General features: G+C 45.3%; 1 protein-coding gene and 1 pseudogene across 3 annotated transcripts in view; one reads left to right on the forward strand and one right to left on the reverse strand.

Moving 5' to 3' along the window:
• Positions 1 to 16,721, forward strand: part of STS (steroid sulfatase) — a 184,359-nt gene that overhangs the window by 22,346 nt on the left and 145,292 nt on the right. The window lies entirely within an intron of this gene.
• LOC101286252 (high mobility group protein B1-like) lies at positions 8,436 to 10,596 on the reverse strand (annotated as a pseudogene).

The following is a 16,721-nucleotide window of genomic DNA, read 5'->3' on the forward strand; positions in this document are numbered from 1 at the left end:
AGTGCAAGAGGGTTCCCTTTTCTCCACACCCTCTTCAGCATTTATTGTTTGTAGATTTTTTGATGATGGCCATTCTGACTGGTGTGAGATGATACCTCATTGTAGTTTTGATTTGCATTTCTCTAATGATTAGTGTTGTTGAACATTCTTTTCTGTGTTTGTTGGCCAACTGTATATCTTCTTTGGAGAAATGTCTATTTAGGTCTTCTGCCCATTTTTGGATTGGGTTGTTTGTTTTTTTGATATTGAGCTGCATGAGCTGCTTGTATAATTTGGAGATGAATCCTTTGTCAGTTGCTTCATTTGCAAATATTTTCTCCCATTCTGAGGGTTGTCTTTTGGTCTTGTTTATGGTTTCCTTTGCTGTGCAAAAGCTTTTACGTTTCATTAGGTCCCATTTGTTTACTTTTGTTTTTATTTCCACTACTCTAGGAGGTGGGTCAAAAAGGATCTTGCTGTCATTTATGTCATAGAGTGTTCTGCCTATGTTTTCCTCTAAGAGTTTGATAGTGTCTGGCCTTTATTTATGTCTTTAATCCGTTTTGAGTTTATTTTTGTGTATGGTGTTAGGGAGTGTTTTAATTTCATTCTTTTACATGTAGCTGTCCTGTTTTCCCAGCACCACTTACTGAAGAGGCTGTTTTTTATCCATTGTATATTCTTGACTCCTTTATCAAAAATAAGGTGACCATATGTGTGTGGTTTATCTCTGGGCTTTCTACCCTGTTCCATTGATCTATATTTCTGTTTTTTGTGGCAGTACCATACTGTCTTGATTACTGTAGCTTTGTAGTATAGTCTGAAGTCAGGGAGTCTGATTCCTCCAGCTCCGTTTTTCTCTTTCAAGATTGCTTTGGCTATTCAGGGTTTTTTGTGTTTCCATAGAAATTGTGAAATTTTTTGTTCTAGTTCTGTGAAAAAGACCAGTGGTAGTTTTGATAGGGGTTGCATTGAATCTGTAGATTGCTTTGGGTAGTAGAGTCATTTTCACAGTGTTGATTCTTCCAGTCCAAGAACATGGTATATCTCTCCATCTGTTTGTATCATGTTTAACGTCTTTCATCAGTGTCTTATAGTTTTCTGCATGCAGGTCTTTTGCCTCCTTAGGTAGGTTTATTCCTAGGTATTTTATTCTTTTTGTTGCAGTGGTAAATGGGAGTGTTTCCTTAACTTCTGTTTCAGATTTTTCATCATTATTGTATAGGAATGCAAGAGAGTTCTGTGCATTAATTTTGTATCCTGCTACTTTACCAGATTCATTGATTAGCTTTAGTAGTTTTTTGGTAGCATCTTTAGGATTCTATATATATAGCATGTCGTCTGCAAACAGTGGCAGTTTTACTTCTTTTCTGATTTGGATTTCTTTTTCTTCTCTGATTGCTGTGGCTAAAACTTCCAAAACCATGTTGAATAATAGTGATGAGAGTGGGCAACCTTGTCTTGTTCCTGATCTTAGTGGAAATGGTTTCAGTTTTTCACCATTGAGAATGATATTGGCTGTGGGTTTGTCATATATGACCTTTATTATGTTGTTAGTTCCCTCTATGCCTGCTTTCTGGAAAATTTTTAATCATAAATGGGTGTTGAATTTTGTCAAAAGCTTTTTCTGCATCTATTGAGATAATCATACGGTTTTTATCCTTCAGCTTGTTAATATGGTGTATCACATTGATTGATTTGCGTATATTAAAGAATCCTTGCATTCCTGGGATAAACCCCACTTGATCATGGTGTATGATCCTTTTAATATGCTGTTGGATTCTGTTTGCTAGTATTCTGTTGAGGATTTTTACATCTATGTTCATCAGTGATATTGGCCTGTAGTTTTCTTTTTCTGTGACATCTTTGTCTGGTTTTGGTTTCAGGATGATCGTGGCCTCGTAGAATGAGTTTGGGAGTGTTCCTCCCTCTGCTGTATTTTGGAAGAGTCTGAGAAGGATAGGTGTTAGCTCTTCTCTAAATGTTTGATAGAACTCGTCTGTGAAGCCATCTGGTCCTGGGCTTTTGTTTGTTGGAAGATTTTTAATCACAGTTTTAATTTCAGTGCTTGTGATTGGTCTGTTTATATTTTCTGTTTCTTCCTGGTTCAATTTCGGAAGGTTGTGCTGTTCTACGAATTTGTCTATTTCTTCCAGGTTGTCCATTTTATTGGCACATAATTGCTTGTAGTAATCTCTTATGATCCTTTGTATTTCTGCAGTGTCAGTTGTTACTTCTCCTTTTTCATTTGTAATTCTGTTGATTGGAGTCTTCTCCCCTTTTTTCTTGAAGAGTCTGGCTAACGGTTTATCAATTTAGTGTATCTTCTCAAAGAACCAGCTTTTACTTTTATTGATCCTTGCTATTGTTTCCTTCATTTCTTTTTTATTTATTTCTGATCTGATCTTTATGATTTCTTCCTTCTGCTAGCTTTGGGGTTTTTTGGTTCTTCTTTCTCTAATTGCTTTAGGTGTAAGGTTAGGTTGTTTATTTGAGATGTTTCCCAGGGGAATATTTACGGTAGCAGCGTAATGTGTCAGCTGAGGGGCGAATACATGAGGTCCTGGAGGAATCTTCAAAGTAGGCAGCGTGGAACCCCGTGGGCTCTGTGATCCAGCAGCAAGGGCATAAAAGAAGAAGAGGAGGGGGCTTGGGAAGAGGTTTCTTTGGCATTAGGCCTGTGCCCCTCCCTATGGAGGGGTGGGCTTCTTGCATAACCCCAGCCCTGTGAGGCTTCAGCAAGACCCCTTAGAGAGGGTGAGACCTCGTTCTGCATCTCTGGTGCCCCAAAGGCCTGACTCCTACCTGAATTTCTAGGGAGGGGGCTGTGCTGGTAGAGGCTGGGCTTCCCAAGGCTCTCAGCGATGCACGGCTAGCTGACCTCGGTGGCCTATGGGGACCAGCAGGGAGGGAGCCTTGCCGCCACTTGGACTTCTGCTCCTGGGGGGTGGGGGGGACTCCAGCTGAGAAGGAGCCGCAGCCATGCCCTCCCCCTACCCCCCACTCCCCCAGTCTCAGGACTTGTCGATGGGGAGGAATCCAGCTGGGACAGGCCCCATGAACTGGTAGGCATGCACTTCAGAGGGAGGGTCAGCCCTTCCCGTGGCCTGAAGCCATCTCTGGACAGTACCAGCGGCAGGGGGATGATCTGCCCCTTTGACCTTATCTTTCCCTCCACATTCCTTGCTGGGAGGGACAGGAGAGCAGCCAGAGGTGCAGTGAGTGATGCATGAAGCCACCAGAAGCTCTTTCCTTGTTCTCTCCCTTCCCAGACCACCAAAACCACGCGTTCACTCATGGTGACTTACCCTGGAATTAAACCTGCAGCTTTAGAGTTGCACTAGGCGTTGAGTTTGGGGCTTTAAAGCATTCAGTGACCAGCAGCGTCCCCAGACGTGCTGGAATTTTGGCCCCTGATACTGTGAACCGTCTCTCCAACGAGTAAGTTTTATAGAGACATCCCACCCCCCCCAAGACCAGATGTCACCTTTTTTTTTTTTTTTTGCGATACACGGGCCTCTCACTGCTGTGGCTTCTCCCGTTGCGGAGCACAGGCTCTGGACGCGCAGGCTCAGTGGCCACGGCTCACGGGCGCAGCCGCTCCGCGGCATGTAGGATCTTCCTGGACCGGGGCACGAACCCGTGTCCCCTGCATCGGCAGGTGGACTCCCAACCACTGCACCACCAGGGAAGCCCTAGATGTCACCTTTTGATGATGTCAGTCATGCTTATTCAGGTTAAAATAGTTTTTCAGGTTTCACCGTACTATCGTCCTGGGTTTCCATGAAGAATGGGAAATATGTCAGCAGCCGCTACATTATGTATTAATTATGTGAGTGCCTGCCAAGAGCCAGAGGGACACAATTAAAACGAAGTAAGGTTTTATTTATAGACATGGAAAACAAAGGTGGAGATTTAGTCTTTCCTTTTTTTTTAAAACTAAACAGAACGAAATAATGATGGATGGGAGGGGACAGGCGAAAAGAGAAACGCTGACGGTTATCTTTCCCGGGGTACACGTGTCCCCCAGACGTGTGGGCTGAGGCATCCGGGCTCACTTCCTCTGTGCTGCTTTCCGCCCACCAGGCTCAGGGCTGCCCGGCCGACTTCCCCACCCTTGGTGTTGGCCGGGAATGCCTTCCTCGGGGCTCTGCGTGCCGCGTGCCGGGGGAGCGAGACAAGTGATAGTCAAGGATGCAGGGCTGCTGCGCTGCGGGCCGTGCACAGGGCATCCGGAACGCAGCACCGGCTGCGCATGGCCTCACCCACACCCCGGTGCCTCCCAGTGGGGGAGCAGTTGTCCCCACGTGTGACGCCCACCTCCCCACTGCTTTCCAGCACCCTCAGCTTCTCCGCCCACACGTGTGCACCCGCCACACCTGCCTGCTGTGCACAGTGGCGTGGACACTCCCGTGCACACACGAGATGCTCTGAGTACATGTCCGCTTTTTTTCCCCCTCCCACTTCAGGGTGCCAGTAGGAAAAGAAAGATCACGGTGCAGTATTCAGAAATGATAGATGTGTCCGTTTGATGACTGCCAAGGTGTGACTGATCATTTCAGGAAGCCCAGCTCCCCTCTGATTTATAGATGAGTCACTAGGGGCCTGAGGGAGGACCACGTGAAGAAACACAGGTGTTAAGTAACTTTTTTATGAGAGCTTCACCAGTTATCCGGTGATGACTTTACAGCCTGTGATATAAGTCCATATAACTTCCCCGGGCTGCCCAATGAGTATTCAAAGCCTGGAGCTCTTGGCTGGGGTGCTGTCCAGTGCAGTCAGTGGAAAAGCTGTGTGAGGTCCCTGCGGTCAAGGCACCTTCTCTGTGTGCCGGAGAATAGCTCTGTCTGAAAGCCTCATGAGTTGATGAGTTGGATTTTTTTTTTTTTTTTTTTTTTGCTTTTGGGAATAGTTACTTTGTCTACAGGTCCCTGTTTTGTTCCTTTTCTGGAATAGTTAAATAATACATGGGGTAAGAGTTAATTATGTAAGTCGAAGGGCTAAGTGTTAGTTAGCTATGGGCAGATGGAGGTTTGAATTATCTGGCGTGGGACTAATGAAAGTTAGTATGTGTTTTACTTGGAGTGTTACCTTTTAAAAAAAAAATAATCTGTAAAACCACCTGCAAGAATTGATATGTATTCATTTGTTTGTTTGCTCTGGAACAAGGAGGTCTTGTGGGAGAGGAAAGCAATTGCCTAGTAGTCTTTATTTGATTCTTTCTGGATGAAATTCATACTTTGAAAACACCTGCGGGTAAAAACAAGAAACCTAAGAGGAAGTGAGTAAAGAGGTGCACTTTGTGCTGTAGCTTGACTCAAAAGAGAAGTTGGGTCCGTTAACCCTAGCTATCAAAGTATTAGAACCACTGCTTCTGAGTTGGATACAAGGAATATGAATAAGAAGTATTTGCTGTCAAATGTATTCCATGAAAGACGAGTGTCATTCTCAGCTTAGTACTTGCTGCTTTTCCAAAACATAATTTTGAGGAGTTAATAGCAGTTCCACTTTTTTTTTTTTTACCTTTTTTCCGTGTCACATCTTTCTTTTCTTTCCTTTTTTTTCATACTTAGGAATTTGGTTTTTTCTTTTTTTTTTTTTTTTGGCTGCATTGAGTCTTCGTTGCTGCGTGCGGACTTCCTTAGTTGCGGCGAGCGGGGGCTACTTTTCCTTGCGGTGCATGGGCTTCTCATTGCGGTGGCTTCTCTTGTTGCGGAACACCGGCTCTAGACACGCGGGCTTAAGTAGTTGTGGCACGTGGGCTCAGAAGTTGTGGCTCACGGGCTCAGTAGTTGTGGCTCACGGGCTCTAGAGCGCAGGCTCAGTAGTTGTGGAGCATGGGCTTAGTTGCTCCGCGGATGTGGGATCTTCCCGGACCAGGGCTTGAACCCATGTTCCCTGCATTGACAGGTGGATTCTTAACCACTGTGCCACCCGGGAAGTCCCACAGATCTTTATTTTCTGTTCTAAATATACAAGTTCAAAGTCTGGCATGAGCCACTTGAATCTGTGTCCTGAAAAATGACAACCAGATTTCCTACCTACTTGAGAGGCGTGTACGTCGATCACTGAGTGTGTCCTCAGGACCATGGCCTCCACCACTCCTTGTGGCTACACTGGCTATGTTTTCGGATGTGCTGTTTATTATTCCAGTGTTTGGCCACGTAGACAGGGTTTGGCTTCTGTATAAAGGAGCTGGGTTAAACAGGGAATGAGTCTGTGGTTCAGAAATCAGCCTGTCCATTCTGCAAATGTACGTCAATTACAGAGAAACCAGCCTCTGGGACAGTGTGTCCTTTGCAGTGCATGCCATACATAATCTACCTGTTATGAACCAGCCAAATATATTATTTTTTTCCCCCAGAGATAGATGCTAAGAAATGCATGTAACCCCCCGTTCAGCCTCACCCTCCACGTTTCCCTTGTTAATGAATGATCGGAATGAATTAAGATGTCTAGTTCTTGCTTACTTTACTTCTTATCCAGGTATCCGCAGGTTTCCTGTCCACATCCGTTTTGCCCTTTGTGCTCACCCTTGCAGATTGAGTCAGAGGGCTGCTAGAAAGCATTGCCACCCAAGATGATGTTACTAAAAATGGTGAAACTATTTTACTGGAAGATTACTCCGCGGCTTGGTTATTTGCCATAGGGCACTCTGTGTGTTCAGTAAACCCATGGCAATACCTGACAGATTATTCCTATGAATTGGTGTCTCCAGGGTCATTCATATTTCCCAACTGAGATATTGCCCCATATTCATTTATAATGAGATTTTAATATAACAGCTGATGCCATCAGGATTCAGAACTGTAAAAGCTTTCACTGCGTGGGGAAAAAAAAAGATATAAAGTCTCCCTCTATTTGTATTTAAAAGCGAAACAGTAAATGTCAGGCATCCCTTAAAAGGCTGGATGAAACAGGCATTAAAGGTTTATGGGTAAAAATCCTAAGCCGTGTTCTGCAGACCAGTCGCCACCTCTGTTGTTTTCTTTGCTTCTTGTCTTCTGATTAAAATCCCCACTTTGTTTGGATATTAACCTTATAAAACTCTATCAGTCAGTGAACTCTTACCTAGGACCCCTGGGATCCAGGTAAAAAAAGGTGTAGCAGGGCTTCCCTGGTGGCGCAGTGGTTGGGAGCCCGCCTGCCGATGCAGGGGACACGGGTCCGTGCCCCGGTCCGGGAAGATCCCACGTGCCGCGGAGCGGCTGGGCCCATGAGCCATGGCCGCTGAGCCTGCGCGTCCGGAGCCTTTGCTCCGCAACGGGAGAGGCCACCCGTTGGTGAGAGGCCTGCATACCGCAAAAAAAAAAAAAAAAGGTGTAGCAATGATGAAACACAATGGCAGTCTCACCTCCAAGGCTGTCCAAGATGGAAAACAAAACTCGAGAAATGCTGCAAGTGCCAGTGTCAGGGATCATTAAATGCCTATCAGGAGCATCGAGTGCTGGGCTCAGCTGGGCTCAGCTAGGGCAGCCGGCTTGACTGTCAACTATGGTAGGAAGCCTGCAGGTGAGACTGAATGGGTCCCGGGTCCAGTGTTCCTCTTTAGTGGTTCCAGGATGGGGGAGTTGTCTTGTCTACAGATAGATGGAGAGTTGGGGTGGGGAGGTCTCCTTTACAGTTAATCTGTCTACCCCAGGGTTTCTCAGCTGCAGAACTGGAAGATGCTTTGCTGTAGGGACTGACCTGTGCATGGAGGATATTTAGGACCCACCTGCTAGATGGCAGTATCAACCCCCCTCCCAAATGTGACAACCAGACTTGTCTCCAGGTGTCGCCCCATGTCCCTTCAGCTCCAGATGACAACCACTGACCTACAATAAGCATTTAAAATGCACAAGGCACTATTCACAATAGCCAAGACATGGAAGCAACCCAAGTGCCCATCAACAGACGGTTGGATAAAGAAGATGTGGTACATATCTACAATGGAATATTACTCAGCCATAAAAAAGAATAAAATATTGCCATTTGCAGCCACATGGATGGACCTAGAGTGTCTTATGCTTAGTGAAATAAATCAGACAGAGAAAGACAAATACTCTATGATATCACATGTATGTGGAATCTCAAAAATAATACAAATGAATGCACATGCAAAACAGAAACAGACACAGAAAACAAACTTATGGTTACTAAAGGGGAGAGGGACATTGGAGGGACAAACTGGGGGTATGGGATTAACAGATACAGACTACTCTCTGTAAAATAGGTAAGCAGCAAGGATTTACTGTATAGCACGGGGAATTACAGCCATTCTCTTGTAATAACCTGTAATGGAATATAATCTGCAGAAACCCGGAATCACGATGCTCTGCACCTGAAACTAACACAACATTGTAAATCAACTATACTTCATAAAACAGTAGAATAAAATGCATCCGCCAGAGCTCTGCGGTGGAGCAGGGTTCCTCAGCCTGGGCACCACCGTGCTGACTTTTGGGGCCGCATCATTCTTTTTTTTTTTTTTAAACCTCTGCAATTATTAGTTTATTAGTATCATCCAGGACTCAGATCTTCAGTATTCCTCCTGAAATTACATAAAGCAAATGCAAATGGAAAGAATCCAAGTCAAAATTATATAACAAAACAGCACTCCATCACAAAAGCGTGTAAAATTACAAGAACGCTATTTTAGAACACTGGCACTTTAAGAGAACGATAATCTCAAAAACGACAACATTGCCAAAGTGTTCCCTAAACTGTTACGCAGATAAACATATGACCCTGATGAATGAGCTTGAGTGTTGTAAAGAAAAATCAAATTCAAATAAATCGGGTAATTCACACTGAAATACAAAGCTTGTCTTCCTCCCTCATGTCTGTTTCATTTATAAAGGGGCAAACCATAATACAGGAAGATATACCTGATTTAAAATGTGGTATACGATTTTAAAAGTTGGCCCAATTAATTAAAAATACCTTTAATGGAGGATCTCAAGTTTCCTAAACAATCCATATTTAGATAAATAGGAGAAGACATTTACAGCCAGCACTTTTTCTCCAGAGCCGTTGTTGGGACTAATATCAACAACAAAAAAAAACGTAATATGGCAGTCTTGTATTTTAAGCTCACGCTTTTGGGGATACATTCTCAGTCTTAAACGTGGGAACTGCAAATATAACTGCCATTACATGGTAATGGGAGTTAAAGGATGTAGAGTCCTCATGTAAAGATTAGAACATACTTTTCTATTAGTCCTTCAAGGACAGACTTTCAAAATGTTTGATTCTAATAATCCCGTGCTGTGAGTAGATTGGTTACTCTTCACTTTGTAAATGAACCTGGGCTATGTGACATCTGATATCCACCGATCAAGATTTGAGTTTCAGTTATGGATGAAAACTGTCTCAATTAAGCTTTTATCACCCTCATCATGAGTATGCAGGGTGCATACACGAAAGCTTTTTATCAGCTAACTCTACGAAAGATAAACACTGTAATAATTCGTGTGATCCAAAATGGGCAATAGCAGAAGACTAGCTTCCCCTTAGGAGCAAACTTTTCAGACCTATGAAAAGGACAACAACACTAATAAAAAAAATTGTGTTTACTTAGAAGCATTCAGAATGTCAACAAAACAGCTGCAACTTTTCTTTTTTCTGCCATTACAGAGTGGTATTCAGTTAACAGAACAACAATTATTTCGTATAAGCTGCATCAGACAGCTGAAGATGAAAAAACTACCATCCCCATATATAACTAATTTGTGCTGTGCACCAACAAGAACCTGCTTTAAATTTCCATGCCAATTTACAACCCCCATACTGTACCAGGCAAGGTTAGTGGCTATTGAAAATACCACCAGGACAGGGCTATCTAAAGATACATTCGGTAGTGTGTTAACTATACAAAAAAAGACACTGTACAGTTTAAAAAAAAATCTTACATTTCAGTTTTTTTTCTTTAAAAGGAGTGAGTTGTGTACAGGGGGGTTAAATGCTTTATAGACAAGAAAAAAAAAACTGTGCTGGAACCAACTTATTCATCATCATCATCATCTTCCTCCTCTTCCTTCTTTTTCTTGCTTTTTGCTGCCTTGACGACTCCCTTTTTTTGCTGCATCAGGCTTCCCTTTAGCTCCGTTTGCAGCAGTATCCTTTCCGTACTTTTCCTTCAGCTTAGCAGCCGTCTTCTCCGAAGGCTGCTTGTCATCTGCAGCAGTGTTTTTCCACATCTCTCCCAGTTTCTTTGCAACATCGCCCATGGATAGGCCAGGATGCTCTCCTTTGATTTTTGGACGATACTCAGAACAAAACAAGAAAAAGGCCGAAGGAGGCCTCTTGGGTGCATTGGGATCCTTGAACTTCTTTTTTGTTTCCCCTTTAGGAGGGATATAAGTTTTCATTTCTCTTTCATAACGGGCCTTGTCCGCTTTTGCCATGTCTTCAAACTTTCCTTTCTCTTTAGCAGACGTGGTCTTCCACCTCTCTGAGCACTTCTTAGAAAACTCTGAGAAGTTGACGGAAGCATCCGGGTGCTTCCTCTTGTGCTCCTGCCGGCAAGTTTGCACAAACAATGCATATGATGACATTTCGCCTCTCGGCTTCTTAGGATCTCCTTTGCCCATGCTTGATTATTTTTCCTCCGCGAGGCAGAGTCGCCCAGTGCCCGTCCGGCTCTCACTTGCCCCGGCACTGTCTCTATGGAGCTCAATGTACTGCAATTCCGCATCACTCTTTGATGTGGGAGCGTCCTGTGCACCGCAGGGGCTTGAGAACACCTGCGCCCTGGTCCAAACATTGCTGAAGGCTTCCTGGGGAGCAGAGCATCCTCTGCTTAGCACCTGTGAACTGGAGACAGGAAGGAGCCCCTGGAGGCCTGACGGAAGCGGGAAGAGGGCCCCTGCGTCCTGTCTGCAGCTCTTCCCCCAGGTTTCCAGGCAGCTTTCACTCTTGCTGGAGGACGCCCCAGCTTGTCCGAGCTGAGTCACTGGGCCAGGGTTTCCTGGGTCCCTACGTGCCGCCTCTGCCACAGATGAGGAGACTGTGGGCTTATGTGAGTTCACGGGATTGGCCAAGACACTGTTCAGCGTAGGACGGCTTTGCCAGGGCTGACTTCTTCAATTGCTTTTCTACAGAGCCCTGCCTTCTGATCCACAGCCCTTTGTCTGTAACCAGAAAGAAAAGAAAGAGATTGGAAGCCCAGTGTCTGGCAGCAACACTTATTCTGAACCAAGGAATGTAAAACTGATGTACCGTTGAATAGTCTTTCTTTAGCCGACAGAATGCAAATATTCATCGTGTTTATCGCTGCGGAACCATTAATATGTGTGGTTGCAGGTTGCTTTCTAAAACTTTGCCCAAGGTATATGGATTACATGATATATTTGAAGATATAGTATGTGTGTGTGTGTGTATATATATATATATATGAAGGTAATGGTACATATATAGATATCTATATATATGAAGGTAATGGTGAACATATACACGTATAGATGTATTATACCTATATATATGAAGGTAATGGTGAACATATACATGTATAGATGTTTTATACATATATATATGAAGGTAATGGTGAATATATACATATATATTCCAGTTTTATTGAACGACAAATTTATAGATATTCCAGTCTTACTCAGATATCGTTGACCTTAACATTGTATACCTTTCAGATGTACAGCACAGTGATTTGGTATACCATGTGTATTGTCAAATGATGAGCACCATAATTTTAGTGACCATCCATCACCTCACATGGTTACAATTTTTGGTTGGTTCAATTGCCGAATGGTGTGTGGGACAGAATGAATGCTTTCAGTGTAGAAAACGACTGTGTCTGTTACGAGTGCCAAAAGCCGTCCTAAGGCAGCTCAGCGTTGGAGGGGGTCTTTGAATCCTTTTAATAAATTAGTTTTGATTTTTTTTTAAAGCCATTACTTTGTAAAATCCAAAGAATTCTGAGCTCTGAAACACAGCTAGCCACACTTGTTTGTGTTTTTTTGAGACCGAGGACTTGGGGTTGTAATTGCCAGCAGGGCAGGGTTCATTTTTAGCTCGTGGTGACTTTGAACATCAGATGGTGTTTGCACTATGTGGGTGTGTTTTTTTTTTCCCATTTACTGTATCATCATATGCTCTCTTATACCCTCAGAAGCAGCTTGCAGTGCTTAAAACCTCATGACCTTTCTGCACTGTCCAAGCTTTGCAATAGTGTGAAAACGCTCCGAAATCTAAATGCGGCCAGAAGAGTTGGGCAGAAGGACTGTGCCTTTTGGACCCTGTGCTCAGAGCTTCTGTGCCCCGTGTGCTCAGGGGGCAGCTTCTCCCCAGCCTGTGCACCCGAAAGGCAAAGAACCCCTAACTCAGATGGACCGTGTGGGTTATGAGGGCCCAGCCTGGTGTTCTGTGGCCCTGGACGTACTAAACTGAAAGGCATGTATTGACTTTGAAAAGGCCAGCTATGTGATTCCGTTAAAAAAAAAAAAGTGCCAAGTCCATTTTTGGTTAATTAAGAAGAAGGGAAGATTGTCGTTTGGCGAGCAGGCATGTATGCCTCTGCGTCAGGATTTCCCAGCCTGGGCACGGTTGATCTGTGGGCCTGGGGAATTCTTTGTCGTGGGATGGGTCTTGTGCATCGTGGGATGTTTAGGCGCATCTTCGGACACCATCCCGGAGATGCCAATAGCACCTGCCCTGTTGTGAGAACCAGAATGACTCCAGACACCACTAACACCTCTGGGGGGTGGGGTTGGGGGCGGGCGTTGGGGACGAGCTGCAGAGTCACCCCTCGTTGACAACTACCGGGCTAGAAAAAGCATTTAAGAATTAGTAAGACAGAACTTGGACTGAGAGCACGATGCACCACCTTGGCACGAATGATAACCTGGGGCCGGATCGTTCTTTTGTTGGCAGTGCATTGTGGGATATTCATGTGCATCCCTGGATTCTACACACGGGATGCCAGTGGGTAGAAGGTCACAGCTTGTGAGCACAGCTGTGTTGCTTGTGGAGCAACACCCACAAGCTGTGACAACCAAAAATGTGTCCAGACAGTGCCACCTGTCCCCCAGAAGACAAAGTAACTGGGGCTTGACAGTCGTTGGTCTAGGCGGATCTTATATTACAGGTGGGAAAAAAATAAATCTGTGTTCTATAGGTAGTGTTGGGGCCAAGAGTTTTCCTGCCCCACCATCTTGTCACCCATCCCCTGGGACATCCAAAGGGGTGTCGAAAGCCATTTGCCTTCCTGGGCATGCCGGGTCATGTCACATAATTGACATCTCCTGAGGCAGACTCATCACGGTCGGCAGCACGCAGTCGAGTCCAGGAACTTCTCATTGCAAATGAGTCCAGGTGAGGAGTTCATTAATCAAGGAGGTGATAGTCATAACTGTCTAGAGCTAGAGGGTGCACCCTCAGGTTTTTTTGGTTGGAAGTGACAGAAACTCAATGCCCCCTCACTCACACCCAGAAAGGGATTTTTTCAGTTGCACAGATGGGAGGGAGGCTCACAGCGTCAGAGGAAGAGCCCCAGGAACCAGGACCGTTGGCCTTAAGGAGCTGAAAATTCTTTGTAAGTCCAACTGATATGACTTGTCACTGCCGTCTGTGGCTGCTTGTGGAGGGGAACACTGTATTTGAGAGTTGCTGGTTTTGCATCCTGGTTAAATGCAGTGGTGTTATTACCATTTTATGTACATTTGGGAGTGGATGTTTTGGTAGTTATCCGTCACTGGATACAAATTACCGCACATTTAAGGGCTTAGAACAACATCCATTGATTATCTCCGTGTCTGTGGGTCAGGTGTCCCCGCATGGCTTACCTGGCTCGTCTGCTCACGACGGTCTTTACAAGCCTGCAAAATATTGGCCACAGTCGTATTATCACCTGAAAGCTTGGAATCCCCTTCTAAGCTCATTCAACAGGTTGGCAGAATCTAGTTCCCTGTGGTTGTAGGACTGGGACCCTCAGCTCCTAGGGGCCACCCCTCCCTAAAGGCATTTCACACCACGACTGTTTGTTCCATCCAGGCCGGGAGGATTGCAAATCCTCTGCTTGGAGTCTGTTTCCAAGGGATCACCTGATTAGGCCAGGCCCACCCACTTCAGTCTCCTCGTTGAGTTGCACAGAGTCAGTTGATTAGGGACCTCAATCATATCCCTTCACTTTTGCCAAGTCTTACATCTCAGCACCCCCCACACACACACATCCTCAAGAGGAGAGGATCACACAAAGATGTGGGTACCAGGAGGTGGGAGCCATGGAGGCTATCTTAGATTCCTGCCTACGACAGATGCCTTTTTGTGGCAGGACCTGGGAGCCTAAATAGGATTTGGAAAATAGGTCTCTCTGGACAGCCCTTGCCTCCCTACACCCAGTAGACCCTAGTGCCATCCTTCTTCTGTGATCCTAGCTACCAGGTCAGCTCTCCCCTCCCCCCAGCCCCGTTCGGTCCACCCAGGCCTTACAGCAGAAAGTGTTCTCTTATTGGTTGGAAGTTATCACTCCACTGCTGTCCGTGTAGTCCTTCCTTCTGTCCTTACGCAGAAGGTTCATTGGACCCACGTCTATGGTCCCTGGGCCACGCTGGTGGGCCCAGATCGTCACCAGCGGTGACCTACAGTCCTGTTTGCGTTCACAGTGGGGGGTTGGCATTTGTCCACATCTCAGTTTGAGGCTGGAACATCACGCTAGTGAAATCAGAAGACTTGGTGGTGTTTTTTTAAAAAGTAAACTTCAGCTTGATGTGTCTTTTTTAACGCTTTTTAAAAAAAACTTGGGGTAAAATTCAACAAATGGCATGTTAACCGTTATAAAGTGTGTAACTGAGAGGCATTTAGTGTATCCAGCCACTTTGTTCAACTGGTACCTCTCTCTAGTTCTAGAACTTGTTCATTATTCCCCCCACCAAAACCCCATACCCTTTATCAGTCCCCCCCAAACCCAGCCTCCTTTCCCTTCAGCCTCTACCACTCATCTCCTTTCTGTGTCTATAGATTCACCTCTTCTGGACGTTACCTGTAAATGGGCTCACACAATATGTGGCCTTTTGTGTCTGGCTTCGCTCCCTGAGCATCATGTTTTCAAGACTTGTCCGCGTTCCAGAACTCTGTTCTTTTTTATGGCTGAATCCTGTAGCATTTTATGGCTGGGCTGCATTTTGTTTATCCGTTTACCTGTTGTTGAGCGTGTGGGTTTTCACGTTTCAGCTCTTGTGAGCTGTGAGCCCCGGGTGTGCAGATGTCTTTAACAGTGTGGTTCCGCTTCTTTTGGGTGTACACACAGAAGTGGTCTGGCTAAGTCATGTGGCCAGTTAATGTTTCACTTTCTGAGCACCTGCCGTGCTGTTTTTCACCTCCAGGTTTCATCTCTCTTCATCGTTGAGGTCCTCATTTTAGATGGTTGTCTCTGCTGTGGCTGAGCAGCCCTGAGAGGTAAAAGTACAGCGTCTCCTGTCAGAATTTGTGTCGAGGAAGATGCAGTTTATCCGTGAGAGAGCGCCTGGCAAAGCCTCAGTTTGTACCATGAGAGTTTGTACGACTTGTTTCTGTCTGCCCAGCAGCAGCCTGTTGGGAAAGGTGGGACAGCCAAGGCTCAGGTGAAATACAAGGAAGGAGGGGCCCAGAAACCAGTCACCTGAAACACAGGGTCACATGGTTCCAAGGTCACGAAAGGAGGCCCGTGGGTCCCGAGAGGCCATCAAACCTGTCCTGGTGGCTGGAGATGGACTTGAAAATCCGTAGGGGCGATTCCTGGTCCTGTTGGGAGTTGCCGTCGGGCGGGGCTGCTGGTGTTCCAGATGGTGGCAGGGATCCCAGAAGTCTCTGAGTTGTTGAGTTGAATCTGCTCCCCAACTTGAAATGGGCCACGGAGCCGGGAGTAAACAGGGTCTTCTGGAACCCTCCCTCCACCTGCCTGTTCTCCATCACACGTCATCTACCTCTCACCTGCGCCTCCCTCTCCTCTCCACCCACAAAGTGTTATTACCCCCATCCAAGCCTGCCTTGGTCTGGGGACAGAACTGGGTGTCCTGAGGTCCAGGGGATGGAACCAATGGCCCATCACCTTATGAAGATTCAAATTCCAGTTAGATCAGGAGCCTTTCTCTCTGTGTTGACTGCACTAATTTCCATCTCTCTTCCAACCCCATTTCCTCACCCTCAACACATACAGTTGTGTCCAGTGGACACATTACGAGATTAGGGATTTTATCAAACACAGCGGTGTGAAAGCGGCTGAGTGACTACTTACAACTTATTTTCATCAAAAAAAAAGTGCTCCTGGCCACTGCCCAAGCATTCATTAGGACATGAAGCCTCCTAGGGTACGATGGTGTGTGTGCAATATACGTGGCACCTAATTATATATTCCATTAGAGCCATTGGAAGAATCAATATGGTGACTCCAGATGGCCTTCTTTAAAGAATTACATGAATGCCATACATTCCCAGCTACCTTTGAGCCTAGCTGCCGCTGAAGTTATCAAATGGCATGTCTGTTCCTGTGACTTTTTCACTTCTGCATCTTTTAAGCTGAATGAACCTGGTGCATAAAGTTATACTTTGAGTATGATTATTTTTTCTTGGCTCCAATAGGGAGCGAAATTCGAGAGGCTAGTGTCATTTTGACTTGTGATAACTGCATAGCAGGGATATTGGGGGATCCTTTCTGTGGCCCTTTTATATTTTCCTACCAATGTAACAGTTGGTTATTTACCAATCTGCTTGGAATGCTTCCCACAGTTAGTCACTTTTATCCATAGACTTTGTTTTTCAGTAAGACTTTT

Source organism: Orcinus orca, chromosome X, assembly GCF_937001465.1.
Source record: "Orcinus orca chromosome X, mOrcOrc1.1, whole genome shotgun sequence".
NCBI classification, from domain to species: Eukaryota; Metazoa; Chordata; class Mammalia; order Artiodactyla; family Delphinidae; genus Orcinus; species Orcinus orca.